Here is a 16,387-nt window from a genome sequence, read left to right as displayed (position 1 = left end):
ATCTCTTCCTCGCTGACTTCTTCTAAAAGACAAAAAAAGAAAAAAAGGAGGAAAAAAATTACGACCCTGATCATTCGTTCCTTCCTCGACATCTCGACTATTATTCCTTCGGGGGCATTTTTATTCAACGTGATACCGACCGATACCGATAAACCCGTTCGTTCCACCTTCCCCTGTGTCCCCTTCCCCGCAGTATTACAACAACCACCACTCTACGAAACGAGCATAATCTATGGAGGCAGTGTGCGTGGCGTCCGCGAGATCGTGAGAAATATTCCGTTGTCTCCGGACGAGGAACTGGTCTGTGACCGGATCGGCGGCGTGACACGGGGGAGGGAGGGAAGGAGGGGGGAGGGCGACCGCTCGAAACTCCATGTTTATGGAAGGGAAAGGAATACGCGCGTCGAATGGCATTTCGAATGGGTCACACAGCATCCGGACGAATGCGTAGCTACGTTGTCACCGCGCCATTTTAAAAATCGATCGATCCCTCGGCCTCCATTCCTTACGGGAGCGCGGTATCGATCGCGGAAGAGGATGTCATCGATATCGAAGGGGGCAGAGGGGCGCCGCGGAGCCCGCACAAAAGCGGGCGCAAGAGAGCGCATGTCCCGGCCGCGCGTTGATGTCTCCAAGCATCCGGCATGCCCGCGGATATATACACACACTCTTATACTCGTTACTCACTACTCCGCGATGATCTCCTCCTCCTCCTCCTCTTCCTCCTCCTCCTCCTCTTCTTCCTGATCTTCTTCCTTCGGATCGAATCCAACTTTTCTCTCCTCTCGTCTGATTAATGATTAACAAGTGTCACGGGGAATGTTTGAATTCACAAAGGGAACGTTCGACTTCACTGTGGACAGGGGACGTGCGCGTGATCACGAAGCGAGACGGGCGATCACGAGGACGAGAGATCGGTGGATGACGAAGAGCGGACGAAGAACAAAGGAAAGGTGGAAAGGAGAAGTGAAATAGAGAGGAAAACGGGGAGGAGGGGGGAGGGAAAGAGAAGGAGACGCGGCGTTTCGCCTCGAGTTTTGTCACGAGTGCAAGGAGTCACGAGTTATTTCCCCCGACGTTATTTCTGTCTACGTTCTGTCACTCGAGGAAGCTCGGAATGGTGTCCAGGACACCTCGAAATGCCGGCTTCGTTTCTCGTTTATCTCTCGGTGTATTCGAGCGTTCCCGGACGACCGGTCACCGACTGCGTACTCGACGCGATTCCGGATCGTGGTATGCGGCCGCTCGACCTCGCCTAAGAAGACTTTTAGTTCGCGTGGCGAACGATTGGCGCCACCGTACGCTCCTCCTGTACCGTTACACGCATTACAGGTGGTACCCGTGTGGTGGATTCGTGTGTCCCCTTCTTCGTTCTTCGTTTTATTATATGCCTGTCGTATACACGGACGGGGGAAGGACACAGGTGTGCGCGGCTGGGTGCATACCTGGGTCTATGTTTGCCAAATGTAAATGGCCGACTTGATCGCACAAGAGGAAAAAGAAAGAGAGAAGAAGAAGAAAAAAAAGAGGAGCACCCCAAAGAGGTCGTCTAATCGGCGACGGCCATTGTCCCCGTATCTGCTCGTGGGGCCGTGGCTCGGTTTTCAGGCTGCTTTTCACTTTTGCTCGAATCGGGACGAGCACGTGTTGACGAAACGGTATGGGGGCCTCTCCACGTCGAGAATTGGGGAAATGGGTAATGCTAATTGCTAATGCGACGTGTGGATGGAATATCTTCTGTTTTATTATTATTATTATTATTGTTGTTGTTGTTGTTGTTATTTTTTCCTTTTTGAGAAAAGTTGCTGGAGTAGAGCAGGTTGTTTGAACAGGTTGAATGACGAATTAGGTAGGTTTGTTTTGCGAGAAGAAATTATTATTGGAAGTATTATTGGATAAGGCGGTTGTAAAAATTGGAATGTTTAAAAATTAATCGATATTGTCGTCGTTATCGTTGCAGATTGTTGTATTAGGTATAAATATGATTGTGTACAATTTTAGTATAAAACGAGTTTTAGTATAACCTACATGTTTGGTTTTCTAAGGAGATAACGTATTAGGTTATTTTATGTTAATGTACCCTTCGTAGTTCTATTAGTAGCTCAGTAATGCGAACACCTGCAGCTTAACGTTGGTATGTGACTAATGTATCTTGGATTTCCACTCACCATTCGTGTGTTTCCTTGAATGAAACGATTAAGATTAACTCTTTTTTTTTTTTAAAGCATTCAGTAATCATTAATAGAACGCCTTGTAACGCATTTTGTAATAGAATATTTGATTATCGTAAAATATCGCATTACTTTATTAAACATTATTTAAGTAAATTTTTTTAGTAGGATGAAATTAAACAATCGAAATTATACTTTTTTTGTTTTGGAACTTTGTTTGAATCAGCTCTTGGGATCATTATTTTGTTTATTATTAAATTATAAACAAGATCTTGATTTTTGAGTGTTGAAACATTCTGAAATACCGATAGTGGTTTTGTGTGTTCTGTAATTTTTATTTAAGAATTATAATATAATTAGAGATAAAGTTTACACATAGTAAACATTATTTTATTTTGTTAATATTAAATTTTTATTAACAAAATAAACCGATTGTTTTGAAATTTTACTATCTCTACCGATATTATGATCGATTTTATACTGAATTGATAATGTTTCATATAAAATGAAATGACAATGTAACACCTATAGTATCAATTATCGGTAAGGAAGATGGTTTGACACCCTGTAGTATCTGTTGGAAAGAAAGAAATCAATAGATCTTTAAAAAATTGGAAGACTAATAATATTTTCATTATTGTCTAATATTAAACATTCTTTGAACTAAAATTTATCTTATAAAATTAAATTGAAATAAATTTTAAATTATATATGAAATCAAATAAAAATTGTTATATAAAGAATAAAGAAATAGTAATAAATTGAAACGACAGATGGCGCCAGTATGAACTATTTGACATTTCTTCCACATTATTAACATTATTTAAATGCGCATAATTTACAAATAAATTTTTTTTCTATCTCGAAGAAAATTATAGACCAAAGAACAAGTTACAATTCGTTCTAGTTTAATAGGGACAAAAATTTCCAAAAATAATTTTTCGTGATAAGATTATCAATCCTCTTATCAACAACCTTTTAAATATTGAACAATAGTAAAAATTCGTGCGTTACAGTTAAACAGGATAAAATCAACATCGAATCACACTCAACATTTATCGAACGATCAAGATTATATCAAATTCAAGAATAATACACATCGTATATATTATTTTTTTAATTCTTCATTCTTATCAATTTAATTAAACGAAGTTTCGAAATTATTTTTCAATATTTCCAATATTGTCTCTGCAGAAAATTGATCCTATATCCTATATAAATGGATCTAATAAAAAAAAAAAGAAAAATAATAATAATAATAAATTGCTAGATCGAATTTCTCGGGCGCATGTATATTTCATAGAGGTTGACAATTTTTATATAGATTCAAAGAATTATTATAATTCAGATACACGATACCCTCCTTCGATTGATATGGATGAGACGGCCCGATTTTTGATATACGCTCGATTTGAAATGGAAAATCATGCCTGGATTGGATTCGCACGTGAGCTGAAATAAAGTTACATCGGCAGGTTTAAGCCTCCTCCCCTATATTTGCCTGTCCTTTTGCCGTATATCGATATACCAATCCCACATAATACGTGTGCTAGAATTTATATGGTGCTCGTTACAGGAAGTCCCCCCCGCTCTATCCGACATGCATGAAATTAATAACCGTGCAACGAGCAGTATTTTATTCCGCGCGGATCTCTTTCCAAAAATGGGAAAGGAATCTAGAACCGTCTGGCCTTAATTCTCAAGAATTTCATTTCATTCCTCGTTTCGCGATAAAGTCGATTCTGCCATCAAATCCCGCTACGAAGGATCGAAAGAAAGCTCAATTCTCACCGCCAAACACATAAAATTGTAAAAATTCCGCAATCGAACAAAAAAATGGAGATAAAGAGAACAAAATCGATTCTAAAATTCTATCGCCATCCAAAAATAAAAAAAAAATGCAAAGAGACAGAATCAATAAAAATTCCTCGACCGACATGATAGTCGAGAAAATGGAGTCCAAAAAAAAAGAAGACAAAATCAATTTCTGAAATTAAAAATCCGACGAAAAGAAAAGAAGTAGAAACAGATCCAAAACACGATGATCAATCATTCTTCTCGCGACAACACGCGTACAAACATATTTCCTCGAAAAACACATTACTCCATTTCCACGATCCCCCCTTCCCTCGAGTTATTTCACCCCCGGCACTTCGCCCAACTAATTTCAAACTCGGTATAAAATTAAGAAAATCTATCCACGAGGGTTCGAAATAACTTGGGATCGGATCGGAAGTATCCTGCGATGAAAGAGTTCCGCAGAAGAAAAGCACGGTTTAAGGGTAACCTTACGCTTACCCTTGGCGGACAAAAGAGGAGGATGGAGGAGGGGGGACAGAAAGAGAAAAGAGAAAGGCGAGCAGACGCGCGAGCCAGTTCCTGGCAGCAACTTAAATTGACTCGATAAAAGTTCGCGGAATAAAGCGGCCCTGGGCTTCGCCACTATATCAGAAACATCTGCCAAACGTTATTACAACTTTGAATAAAGAACGGCGGCGGACGGAGGGGCGGTTGGCGAAGGGGGTGTTAACCGTTTGGGAAGAAAGAGAGGAAAGTTCCTTTTCTCGGTGGTGGACGGGCCTCCTCGTCCCTGGCGCAATGGAAACTTTTTCGCTCCTTCTCGACCGTGAGAACTTGGACGATAAATCAACCCCGTTATTTTAATTTTTCCAAGGGGGAAGGAGCGGGGGTTGTATTAGCCGCGGCACGCCATCCGCTCGCCACGATTCCTTTTAATTTCCGCTGATATGATCCCATGTGGTGGTCGTCTCTCTGTCCTTTATGCGTGACGATAGGCATCTTTTTTTTTTTTCATCGAATCCAACGATACGGAAGAGAGAGAAGGAGAGAAGGAAACGTTTGTTCGATCATATTCGTCTAAAAGTCTAATAGGATGCTCTTTAACGTAACCCCGTCTTGTGACGATTCTTTGCAATCGAAATTTTGGATTTTGGATCGAAAATGTGCGTATTACTTATTTTATTTAGAATTCGTGATATCAATTATTCCAGCCAAATGTTTTTTATTGACAATACAATTAAAATATATAATTTGATACTGATATTGCGATGTACAAGATCTGTTATAAAAGAAAGGTTCTTTTTTACTTCAAACAAGAGAAGCGAAGATTGAATGGCGAGGAGAGGATCGACAACAATACTCAACATCTCACAAAAGTTCTATATATATATACTTTTTTTTCTTCGACGAGATATCAGGAATAACGGTATTGAATAGCATCCTCTGATTAAACTCGCGCGGGGAAATAATTCCAAGACGAATCAATTAAAAAAGCCAAGGAGACAAAAGAGTGGATCCTTGAAGTGGAGAAACAAACAGACACGGAATCTGGATTGGCGTTGTATCTCAATTTATAACGCAATCGCTTCTTCCTCCGAGGCTTTCAATGGATCCCCGTCGATCCCCTTCGAGCGACCATTTACCACGTGAAATCGTTCGCCTTCCTCCACGATTTCAGCGAGAAGAAGGAGGGGGGGGAGGCGAGAAGAAAAGAAGGAAAAAGAAGGAAAAGAAAGGAAGATAGGAGAAAAAAGAAGAAGGAAGAAAAGAAAAGGAGGAAGGATCGTAAAAAGAGGAAGGGGAAAAGAAAAGAGAAGAAAAGGAGTACACCGTGTTCATATCTGTTCTGGGATCTTTTGTGGTGGCTTCTGGTCTTCGAAGCATCGACGAAACTCCACGGACGTTCAAACCTTGATATCTTTTGATCGGCTACCTTCCTTTCAACGAGAGATATAGACTCTTTTACTCCTCTCGACTCCCTCCACCCTCCTTCGTATCCCCTGGCTCCACGTTTATCCGCTCCCTTTACGTTCCTCGGTCACGTCCTCGCGGTTTTGTTCGACAAACAAGCCGATGATTGTTGCGGCCGGGCCCGCGTTCAACGTGGTGGCACGCCATTTCGCGGTTACTGTGAAAAATCCATTATCGCCGCGTTGAGGCCGAGGAACGAGCCTCTCTCGCGCGAGATCATTATGCCCTCTCGACGCTCCACACCTCGAAAATCGAACCGCTTTCGGGGCTACTGTAAACGAGAGATATATTAACCGAGATCGGGTTCGATTATTGGAGAAATTTGGAATCGATATGGCTCGTTGTGGTAATTGCGGCCCGATATCGAATATTTCTTTTTCTTTCTCGAATGGATTTCTCAAGTGGATTTTATACCGGATGGAACTTTAATTGTTCTCTGTGCGCAACAAATTTGGTAGAAAAAAAGTTATTCATATACACTTTCCAATATGAATATAGTTTGAAAATATGCCCGTTATGAGAAATTAGATCGTATAGATATTACGATTTAAATATATGGTTATATATGATAGGAAGGTTAATTATGTAGAAGAGTATATAGAAGATGATTGGAAAAATATAAGCTTATTGCATTATACATCTTTATCATAAAAATATCCATTTACATTTTCTGTATTGTCAATCCTTAAAGTCCATCATAGATGAAATGTCACTCCAAACAACTATTTCCTATTGCAATTTCCTTCAATCATTTTTTAATAACGAATACTGCAATAATTAAATATTTCTGAAACGTCTTCAACAACCTATCTTCCAAATATGCATTTATATTTCCTCTATTATTATTTCATGCATTCCTGTATTTTACTTTTATCTCCCATAAATATCCACGATAAAATTTTTCCTCCAATAATACTATTTAAAAATATCTATCCCAATAATTATCCTCCAATAACTATCCTCTTTCGACGGGCACAACCTTCCCAATAATCCCAATTGATATCCACCAAATTGGAGCGCACTAGTCAAACAGAAGATGCTCCAATTCCGTGCACAATATCCATCCTCCAAGATCCCAAGAATCGATCCAAATTAATCGAATTTCCGGGCGTAAAGAGCGCCAAGGTTAGCCAAGATTTCTCACGATTTAATACCGCGCGTTCGTGTTTCCATCGTCGCCTGCCACAGAATCCACCCCTTTCTCCTCTCTCTCCCTCTCTCTGTATCCCTCTCGTTCCAGGGATCCGCTTCAATTCCATTGATAGCGTTTGAACGCGAATGGCGCTGCGGGCACGTTCGATCCTCGGAAGTCGAGGATTCCGCGGCGGCCATTAGTAACCGAATTAATTAGGCAAATCGGTAGCCACGATGCAGTTACAATTAATCTGCACCGCGATTCCGCGTCCACCTATTTCCGAAAACGTTGTACATTCTGTGGCCGCGTAATTGCGCCTGGTTTCCAGCATCGAACCGTTTCTCTGCCTCGATAACAAAATAGCCCAACTTCCGGCCCCCCCTCTCTTCCTCCCCCTTCCCCGCTTGTTTTTGTTAATTATAGTCGCCCGGGTAATTGAGATACGTTTCGAAAATCCGAATGCCGTGTATCTCGCGGAGCCACACCGGCTGCCCCGGCCACTACTTTATCGAGCTCTTCTTTTTTTTTATCTCTTTCTCTCTCTCTCTCTCTCTCTCTCCACCCTCCGTGCTCCTCGCCACCCCTCGATCGAGGCCAGTCTCTTGCGCAGTTTGTCGGGGGAGAGAGGTTCGTTCGTCTCGTTCATTCGGTGGATACGTACGCGGCAAATGGTTTGTTCTATTTTTTTTCTTTCTCTCTCCCTCTCTCTTTCTCTTTTCCTTTTTTTTCTCTCTTTTGGTTAATTTATTCTCGATATACACGAAACGCTTACGAAAGTTTATGTACACGGTTGGAAATATATATATAGTCTCTCGGTATCGTTTATTTCGTAGTTTTCAATTTTCGTTTCTTCAGGAATTAGACATGACGATGTCGCGTTGAAATTTAAATTCTTTTAAGTACGTTATCGTTAAAACGTTGTAGGAGCCTCCCTCTCGAGGCTCTATCAGAGTTGCTTAAGCGATAACGGTGGGATTAAATTCAGGAATTATTAGAGTTTCTCGAACTGGGATCTCGGATACGCGATCAATTATTGTATTTATTTTTTTATTTTTTATTTTTTTTTTTACTTCTTTCTTTTCTTCTTTTCTTTTTTTTTTTTTTTAAATGCACGGGTCGAAAATCAACTAGCCGTGAAATTCTTATTGTGCAATTCGTTCCCGTGCCACGTTCTTTCGAACGTGGACATGCATTATCGCACGAGAAGTGGCTATAATTCCTGTCCGTAACTTAATTTTGGTGGTTTATGGCGGGAAAGAAGGATGACGTTTGTTGCCCTGTCTGGATCGCGGTCGCCCCGATACCATGAACCGCTCGTAATAATTCTCGCTTAACCATGTGCCGGATATAACAGGGAAATAACGATGAAATAACGACGACGGAAACGTCGTCCATGGCAACGCGAGATAAATATTCGCTTAATGCGGCCGGCATTCCGCTTATAACCGCTAACGGTTCTTTCTATTTGTTCAGTTGGAAAAGTCGGTGGTTGTTTTCTTATTTATGTATATATGCACATTTTCGTGGCATTTTGAATCCAATGGGACGGATGAATCTTTCGTTGTTTCCGTAATGATTGATCGTAATCGTTGGAAATTATCAGAATATGTTTAATTCGATTTTCTTTTGAATAATTAATAATATATATTTCACGACAGAGGTAGCCGTTCAATGATTAATACAATGTTGGAACATTGACGAAAACTTCGTACAAACTTCATAAAACGTCAATATAGTTTAAAAATAATTTTAGATTCTATCAGCAAATTTAATAATAAAAAGAAACCGTTTATACAAATTTATAAAAAGAAACAAGAATCGTTTCGATGTGAAATAATAACTCGCAAGACTTGAAAAAGCGGAAATTTTAATAATTCATACGAAAGTTCTCCCTTAAAAAAAAAAAAAAAATTGGTCAATTCGTAATGGAGAAAAAGGAAGAAGCGGAATAAACTCTGGAAATTGACTTGGAATACTTTTAAACACTTTGAAACGACGTGATTAGAGACGATCGTAAAACAGATCGGGGGCGATTAATTATCGGTCCGCGCAAGAGGCTCTGGACCATAATCCGGCCGAGTTTAAATGTCGGGCGGGGGAGGGGGGGAGGGGTTCCCAAATCGCGTCGGGGTGTGATTTGTGGCGAACGCTTAGAGGACGAAATTGCACCGCAGGACCAAGCAGGATCGGTTCTACGTCAGGGTGATTAGACGTTATTGATGCCCGAACTGTGGTGCAGCTTCGTGGCGCACAATGAGCATCTGAATCATTCTGCGCGCGGCCACGTGTGCGCCACGAATTACTGTTAAATATATCTATATATTCTTTCAGTTAAACTGTTCTTGTTAACGCTGATCCTTTATGTACTCTGAAATCCTGGCGCACGGTGTGTTTCAATGTTAATTATGCGAGTATTCTAACGAATTGAATGTTCGAATGTTTGGAATTTTGCGGAGATTTTCTCCCCAATTGAAAGTCTAGCTTCTAGATTTGCGATAATTCGTTTAACGATAATAAGAATTATGTAAATTAATTTGCATTCTTAAAATAAAAAATAAAGGGAGCGATGTTAATTATATTTTTTTTTAGGATACAATTAGATATTATCCACGAACGTAACGACAACAATAATAATCAACATATCAAAGTACGAACAACAATACGTAATCTGAAAAACATTTCCACGTCACTTTTACACACAAGTAAAAAAAAAATCTATCACAGAATAATCAACACGAGATAAGAATCTTTTCCTACTACCAACTACACATTTGCGCTCATATCCAATAAACCCAAACGACGCTAATAACGTTAAATATAGTAAACAGTAAATTATTAGACATCGCCCATATACGAGAAACAATTAATTAAGATAAACGAGTGGAAAGTTGAACGTAGTTGGAGAACGTAGTAATTAATAACGACGTTAATCTGCCTGTGCCTGTGTACGTGTAATCTTGCCGGGAGATCGATCCTCGATCTTTAATACGCTTCCCCGAATTGTTAATTGGCGTCGATCGAAAAAACCAAAAACGAAAAAAAAAAAAAAAAAGAAAGAAGAGGAAGAAAAGAAAAGGAAAGGAGAAACGTTTAAGGATAAAAGGCCTCGGTCTTGTCTTAATTATCGTCTCCTTCCCCGCCCGATTCCCCAACGGATAACTATAATTATGAACAACTCGCTGGTGAAAAAGCGTGCCAATATTCCGTTGAACACGCGGTTCTCGTTTTTCCAAAAGGCATCGACAAATGGCCCAGGTGCGGATCGCCAAACGCTTTGCTTCCTATCCGTTACCTCCTTGTAATAAAGATTTTCTGACGTTTATACACCCCTCTCCCCCCTCAGCCCCCTTTCGAGGTTGGGGGGATCGTCGTTCCCCGATCGGCCGGCCGGGGACGATAAGGGAAAACGTATTTATTTTCAGGTGAATCGAGGCGAATAGCGGGGACGTGACGCGGAAACGATATCTGGATGTTCGCGAAAATAACGTAGGCTATACAGTCTCTTTGGAAAGTCTCTATTTGGATATGGTTTTTTTCGTTTCTCGTTATTGTTTGTTTGTTTGAGGGGTGATGGTACCGTTTCGAGTGGAGTTTGGATCGATTGGAGAATTTACTTGGGACAAGTGTTAAGATATTTCCGATTGTTGGGCGAAGATTGACAACGAGGGAAATTTATTCGAAAGGAAATTGTGAAACGAAAGGATTCGAATAAATCCTGAGTCATTGGAGACATATAGAACGGGAAGGAAGAAAGGAATCTTCGATAATTCAATCTTGGATGGATCCCAAGTTATTGGGAAAATTTATTTGAGAAGATTTGAGAATAATTGAAAGGATTCTCGATGATAAAACGAATTCTGAATCATTGGAAAATTGATTGATTTGAACAGATGAAAAAATTTTCCAATAATCCATCCAGTACAAAAATTTAAAATGTACATAAAACATATTTCTTCATAAAAAAAGAACTTGAAGAATAATAATTTAATCGATTGGATAAGTTGAATAAAAATTATAACAAAAAATTTCGAGTCGTCAACAAAAATTTATTTCAATGCAGGCAAACGTGCCAACGTGGTTACGATACACCAGAGTCCAATTTTAATTCCATTATTACTACTACTCGCAGAAGAGAGGAACCATTTAAGATGTCAGATCAGGAAAGGAAATGTAATACGGATAACGTAATTTTTATACAGAGTGTACGGAATTTTTCATTTCGTTTGTACGTAATGTTTTATATTCCAAGGAGGCAGTCGCGAATGCCGTACATCTTTCTGATCTCCAATCGAGCCGTCGCTTAGCGGAGCGTGAAACACATTTGCTCGAATCGCGGTGCCCTTAACCACGCAAACTCTTACACACACATACACATACATACGTACACACACGCACATACACACACCATGGTTCGTTTCTTCGTTGGGATGTGCTAAAGTAAAACTCGAGCGGAATACGTAGCTACTATTCAGCCATCTTCCAGGAAACATTTGCGGAATACTTTTCCCCCTTATTCCTCCTTGGATTCTCTAAAGATTTAGAATCTAAAAGTATTTAGGGGTATTCAGAGTTGCGTTCATTCCCGTTTGTTTTTTTTTAGAGGGATACTACTCTCTTTCACCCCTATTCGCGCGAATAGGAAAAGTAAGGCGATAACAGTGGATTGGATTCGAGTAATTCTTTCTTACTTGAAATCTCGTATATATCTTGTTTCTCTCGCCTCGATGGGATTCTGTTTAATTTAGTTTGAAAGAAGGGAATACAATCGGTGAGAAAAGAATGGTTTGTCATAAAGTTTATATTTTAATGTTTTGTTTTTTTTTATGTAACCACTTCTTTGTAATGAGATGGTAATTAGTTGGACGATTAAATTGGATGGACGAATTTAAGAATGGCTGTTGAAATTACAATACCTCATTATTATTAATTGTTCCTGTATTGTTTGGAATATTTTTATCGTGGGGATCACTTTATCTTCGTATATTAATTTGAAGCATGATAGTTGTAGAACAGCTAGCTCAAATTGAGTCAGTCTATAAATAAAATAACGCGAATGCCAATTATAATTCGCATTATTCAGTTATCGCCACAATGAATCTATACAAAACGAGCCTCATCTATTTAACTTAACGATCTAGCAATCATAAGCTGGAACAGTGTTTAAATTGAAGTCTATTGACCAGACCCAATCATCTAATCCCAACACCAAGCTTTCCAAATATGACTCGGTATTGAGGCTAGCCAAAACCAGGCGTTGAACATCGATTACCATCAATAGGACACCATCTCGGATTTGTGAATTGATCCCAAACCCAACACTTCCAACTATAAATCTTGATCATCAATTTGTCGTGTTTGTTTCAAACACGATCCATCTTCAAACACATTCATCTAAAAATTGGAAATACGTCTCAAATTTGAAAGGTTTCTCAAAATGGAAGAGGATTTCGAGAAAAAGTTACCACTTCAAACGATTGTTTGTATGATTTACATAATAATATCTTAATCTGTCCACTCTAGAACGCATTACAATACATCTAAATTTTGAGCATTTAATACCTGAAATCCAAAAACTGATAAGCATAAGATTTAGATATCCAATTTGCCTTACTATTCACTTAATTTATCTACTCTTCAAACACGTTACAACATCTCCAAACACGTATTCCCTAATCCGTCTAAGACTTTGGGAACAGATCTAAATTTCTGAAGACGAAGGGATCCAATCCCAACTCTTGTTCATCGCTTCAAACATCTTCCAACATCTTCCAACATCTTCCAACCGGCCAAGCAGTTCGGAAAAATTCATCGAACCTTTCACAACAGTTTGGATGATCTCGAGCCGAAGGATGAATTTTTTATTCAAGCTCGGAGAGCTGAATTTTCGTCTCATCCGGCGTGCAGGCAAAAGAGATAGCATGGAACTAGCGCGAGCATGGAATTGAGCGGCGGATAATTGTTTCGAACAATCCCGGGCGACGCTTTTCGTCGGTTTCCATGGCGACTTGCGCCAGGCGAACGTTCGCCGCGTCGGTTGGCAATCGAAGCGCGCCGCGCGGTGGGGGGGCTTTACCCCTCTCCCTGCGGGGGAATCGTGGTGGGGGAAGGGAAGCACGGAGGCGTAGGCGGGGCAAAAGTTGGACGAAGAAGTCGGTGGATTTCTCCGTGGAAACGCCTCTTCCGCCCGCGTGCCGCTTTCGTTTCCCCTCTCAGGCGAAGCGAGCAAGCCGGGCCCCGATGCCTCCGAAGCGAAATCGTTTCGTTTTTATTATCCGCTCTTAAAACAGTCGAGCCACGACGTCGGCAGGGCACATCGATCCACATTAGCTCCTAATTTCACGTTATTACCCCCACTACGGGGCTGAGCGCGCGCGACCCGCGCCGCGCCTGGGACCCTTGATTTTTCAGTTTTACCACCTTCCGCTTTAGCTAATACGCTCTCGGCTACCGAATTAACCGGCTACACGGCTCCTTTACCTTTCAAGGGACTGCTCGAGGGACACCCGATATCCTCCTCCATCCTCCTGTTCCGTTATACTTGGAGTATCTTTTTTTTTTAACAATCAGTGTCCGATCTAATGTTATTAATATATAATGATTTTCAATGTATATTTGCGATTGGATGAGGGACTCGAGAAATACACAATACAAGTTTGGATTAATTAAATTATATGATATTCTAAATTAAACTTGGAGACTAGTAGGCATAGGGTGTAGTTTGGAAAAGTAATAGATCAATATCTATGGAATTATTTTGTGCTGTTCTTGCGATATAAATTTAGTTAGATTTTCTTAAAACTAATTAATTGTGATTCGTATTTTAAATTGGACGATGATATGATAATCGAAATTAATTAGGATTGTTCTGGATATAGAAGATCGAAGGGAATTAGGATTGTAACTAGTCAGACGAACACCCATCTATCTATTTTACGTTTCTTATTGATATTTTACATATTTTACGATCAATTCAATTTCCAAAACTTTTAAAATCTTAACTCGGATTAAATAGTTGAAATAAAAAAATAAGAAATTGCGCAATATAAATATACCGTTATTGAATGTCGATCGCGGGATCGACAAAACAGTTGGCAATCAGTTCACCTCGAGTTATCAAATGCATCTCGATTAATCAAAACCTAAATAACCTCCGTAATATTTTCAAAGTTGCACACGTCTGGAATATTCGAGACTGAATGCCAGGTAATCGAGTGATGAGGTGTTATCAGCTACCAACGTCGATCGTTCCACATTTTTCGTTTTATCTATCTTTCCCATCCGCTATCCCTAACAACCAAATCTGATTGTTGCCCACCAGCACTTCCATATACGTCCAACTATACGTACATACAAATGAAAAAGAAACAGTTGGAACAACGATTCATCACACGTCAGCCTATTTCTCTCGTTCAAACCAATTCTAAGAAGCTTTGCTCTATCTATCTTGCTTCGTTTTATCCCTTCCATGCGCTTTTATTATATTTACCATGACTTTACACGTTATTTCTGCCGACACGTTCAATTTAGGATTTCATTTCCGCCCCTTTTATCGACTTCGGATCGGATTCGATCTGACCAAGTGGCGCGAAACGGACCAATCCTTTCTGAATAATGAGAGAGAGAGAAAAAATATACATACTTATATATATAAAACGAAGATCGAAGGAGAATTATTCGAAGGGGATTATCCAAGTTGGTGATCTCGAATCAAGAAGACGCGCGATAGATTCGCGCAATGTCTTCGCGTTATCAATGATGCCATCGACTATGGCAGCACTCTGATAGGATGAAACATGCGGGGGACCCGATTACGCGCGCGCGCATGTGCCACTAGGCATATATCGACATTTATTGCCTAGCACGGTGGTCGATAATAGGACACGTGATGCTTCGTTATCAGTTTACGTCGAAAACTGGTAAATTCATCCTCCTCCCCCTTCCCACCCTGCAATCGGCTCGATTAACGAGAGGGGTATAAATAAAATTTCTCAGACTCGTTTCGATATCCATTTCCATATTTCCCCTATTTGCGCGCGTAGATTTGGATTTTGTTTAACAGTAATCGAACTGGTATTGTTATTGTGGAATTTTATGGATCTTGCGAATCTAAATTCCGAACGAATTCTGTTCGCAGATATTAAAAATACTTTTTTTTTCTTCAAATTGATAATAGTAAATTTAATAAGGTGAAACGGTTCTGTAAATAAATTATATTTAATATTAACGATGAATTAGGAATAATTAATAGAAACGTTTATAAAAATTGTACAAAATATATATATATATATATAATTAATATTATAATTGATCTGAATATCCCGGATATTCGAAGCGACTTCAAATATAATTCATCAAGGATATTTTCATGCATGAGCTGATTTCGAAAACGAATGGGAATGCCGATCGATATTCCGGTTAACGGTGATCGCGAAAACAGAAGAAATAACGGGGAGTAATTAATTTACGCGGACAAAACCAGTAACACGTTCGGAGCATGCGATCCACGAGCGTGTTTCTCACGCGATATCCACCCCGATATTCGTACACGAGGACGCCTCTTAATAATCCTCCTCCTCGGTTTTCTCGGTTGTCACGTCTCCTCGTTGGTGTCTCGACCCTGCCCACGCTCCATTCCTCTATATTCCCTGATTTATCGAAATTAATCAGCATAAATTTTTGCTTCGTCTCGTACCGTCCTGGCGACAAAGATCAAAAAAGATTTAGAATCAGATTTTTTTAACGAAGTGATAACGAAGATAACCCACTCGATGTTTTCCTTTCCTCATATTAATTATTTTTCCCGGCGAAACAGATTCTACCGTGTTTAATTAAATTTTCAGTAACATTCTCCTCTTATCGTTCCATCCAGTGATACAAATTCCATCGATTGGTTAATCGTAATCCACAACTGATACCTTCGTTTCTAATTTTCAGGGGAAGGAGAAGGGAGAATTGAAGGGAGCCGTGAATTGCGCGTAGGATGATGAGGATTATGCAATTAAAAGCACGGCACGCGCATGTGTCAAAGTTGGCGCGAAAAGTGGGACGTGTTTCTCGTGTTCCTGGGGAGAAACAGCTGTCTCTATTCCTACCTCGAATCCCTTGGCAGCAGGAAAATTAGGTACGGATTCCTCTAGTCTCGATCGGAGATGCCCGTCACGAATTAGCATTTATATCACCGTGGTACCGTGCAACGAGGTGGAAATGGAATATCCGGAACGCCGTGATAGAGAGACTACTTCGCTCTTCCTGCCCGCGAATTAATACGCCCGTGTCTCCTGCAGCCACGATCGATCGTCTTGTAACAGGT

General features: G+C 40.0%; 2 protein-coding genes across 4 annotated transcripts in view; one reads left to right on the top strand and one right to left on the bottom strand.

Annotated features, from left to right (window-relative positions):
- The window catches only part of LOC108003125 (unconventional myosin-XV), a 69,916-nt gene extending 68,658 nt beyond the window's left edge, over positions 1 to 1,258 (bottom strand). For both annotated transcript variants that reach the window (XM_017065227.3, XM_062084206.1), the window contains exon 1: positions 688 to 1,258. The gene's annotated coding sequence lies outside the window, so the exon portion shown is untranslated. The remainder of the gene's footprint in view (positions 1 to 687) is intronic.
- The window catches only part of LOC108003135 (uncharacterized), a 188,929-nt gene that overhangs the window by 61,608 nt on the left and 110,934 nt on the right, over positions 1 to 16,387 (top strand). For both annotated transcript variants that reach the window (XM_062084221.1, XM_062084218.1), the window contains exon 2: positions 16,012 to 16,385. The gene's annotated coding sequence lies outside the window, so the exon portion shown is untranslated. The remainder of the gene's footprint in view (positions 1 to 16,011; positions 16,386 to 16,387) is intronic.

The sequence above is a fragment of the Apis cerana genome, linkage group LG14, assembly GCF_029169275.1.
Source record: "Apis cerana isolate GH-2021 linkage group LG14, AcerK_1.0, whole genome shotgun sequence".
Lineage (NCBI taxonomy): Eukaryota > Metazoa > Arthropoda > Insecta > Hymenoptera > Apidae > Apis > Apis cerana.
Note: the sequence above shows the minus strand (reverse complement) of the source record. Positions and strands in the feature narration are given on the sequence as shown.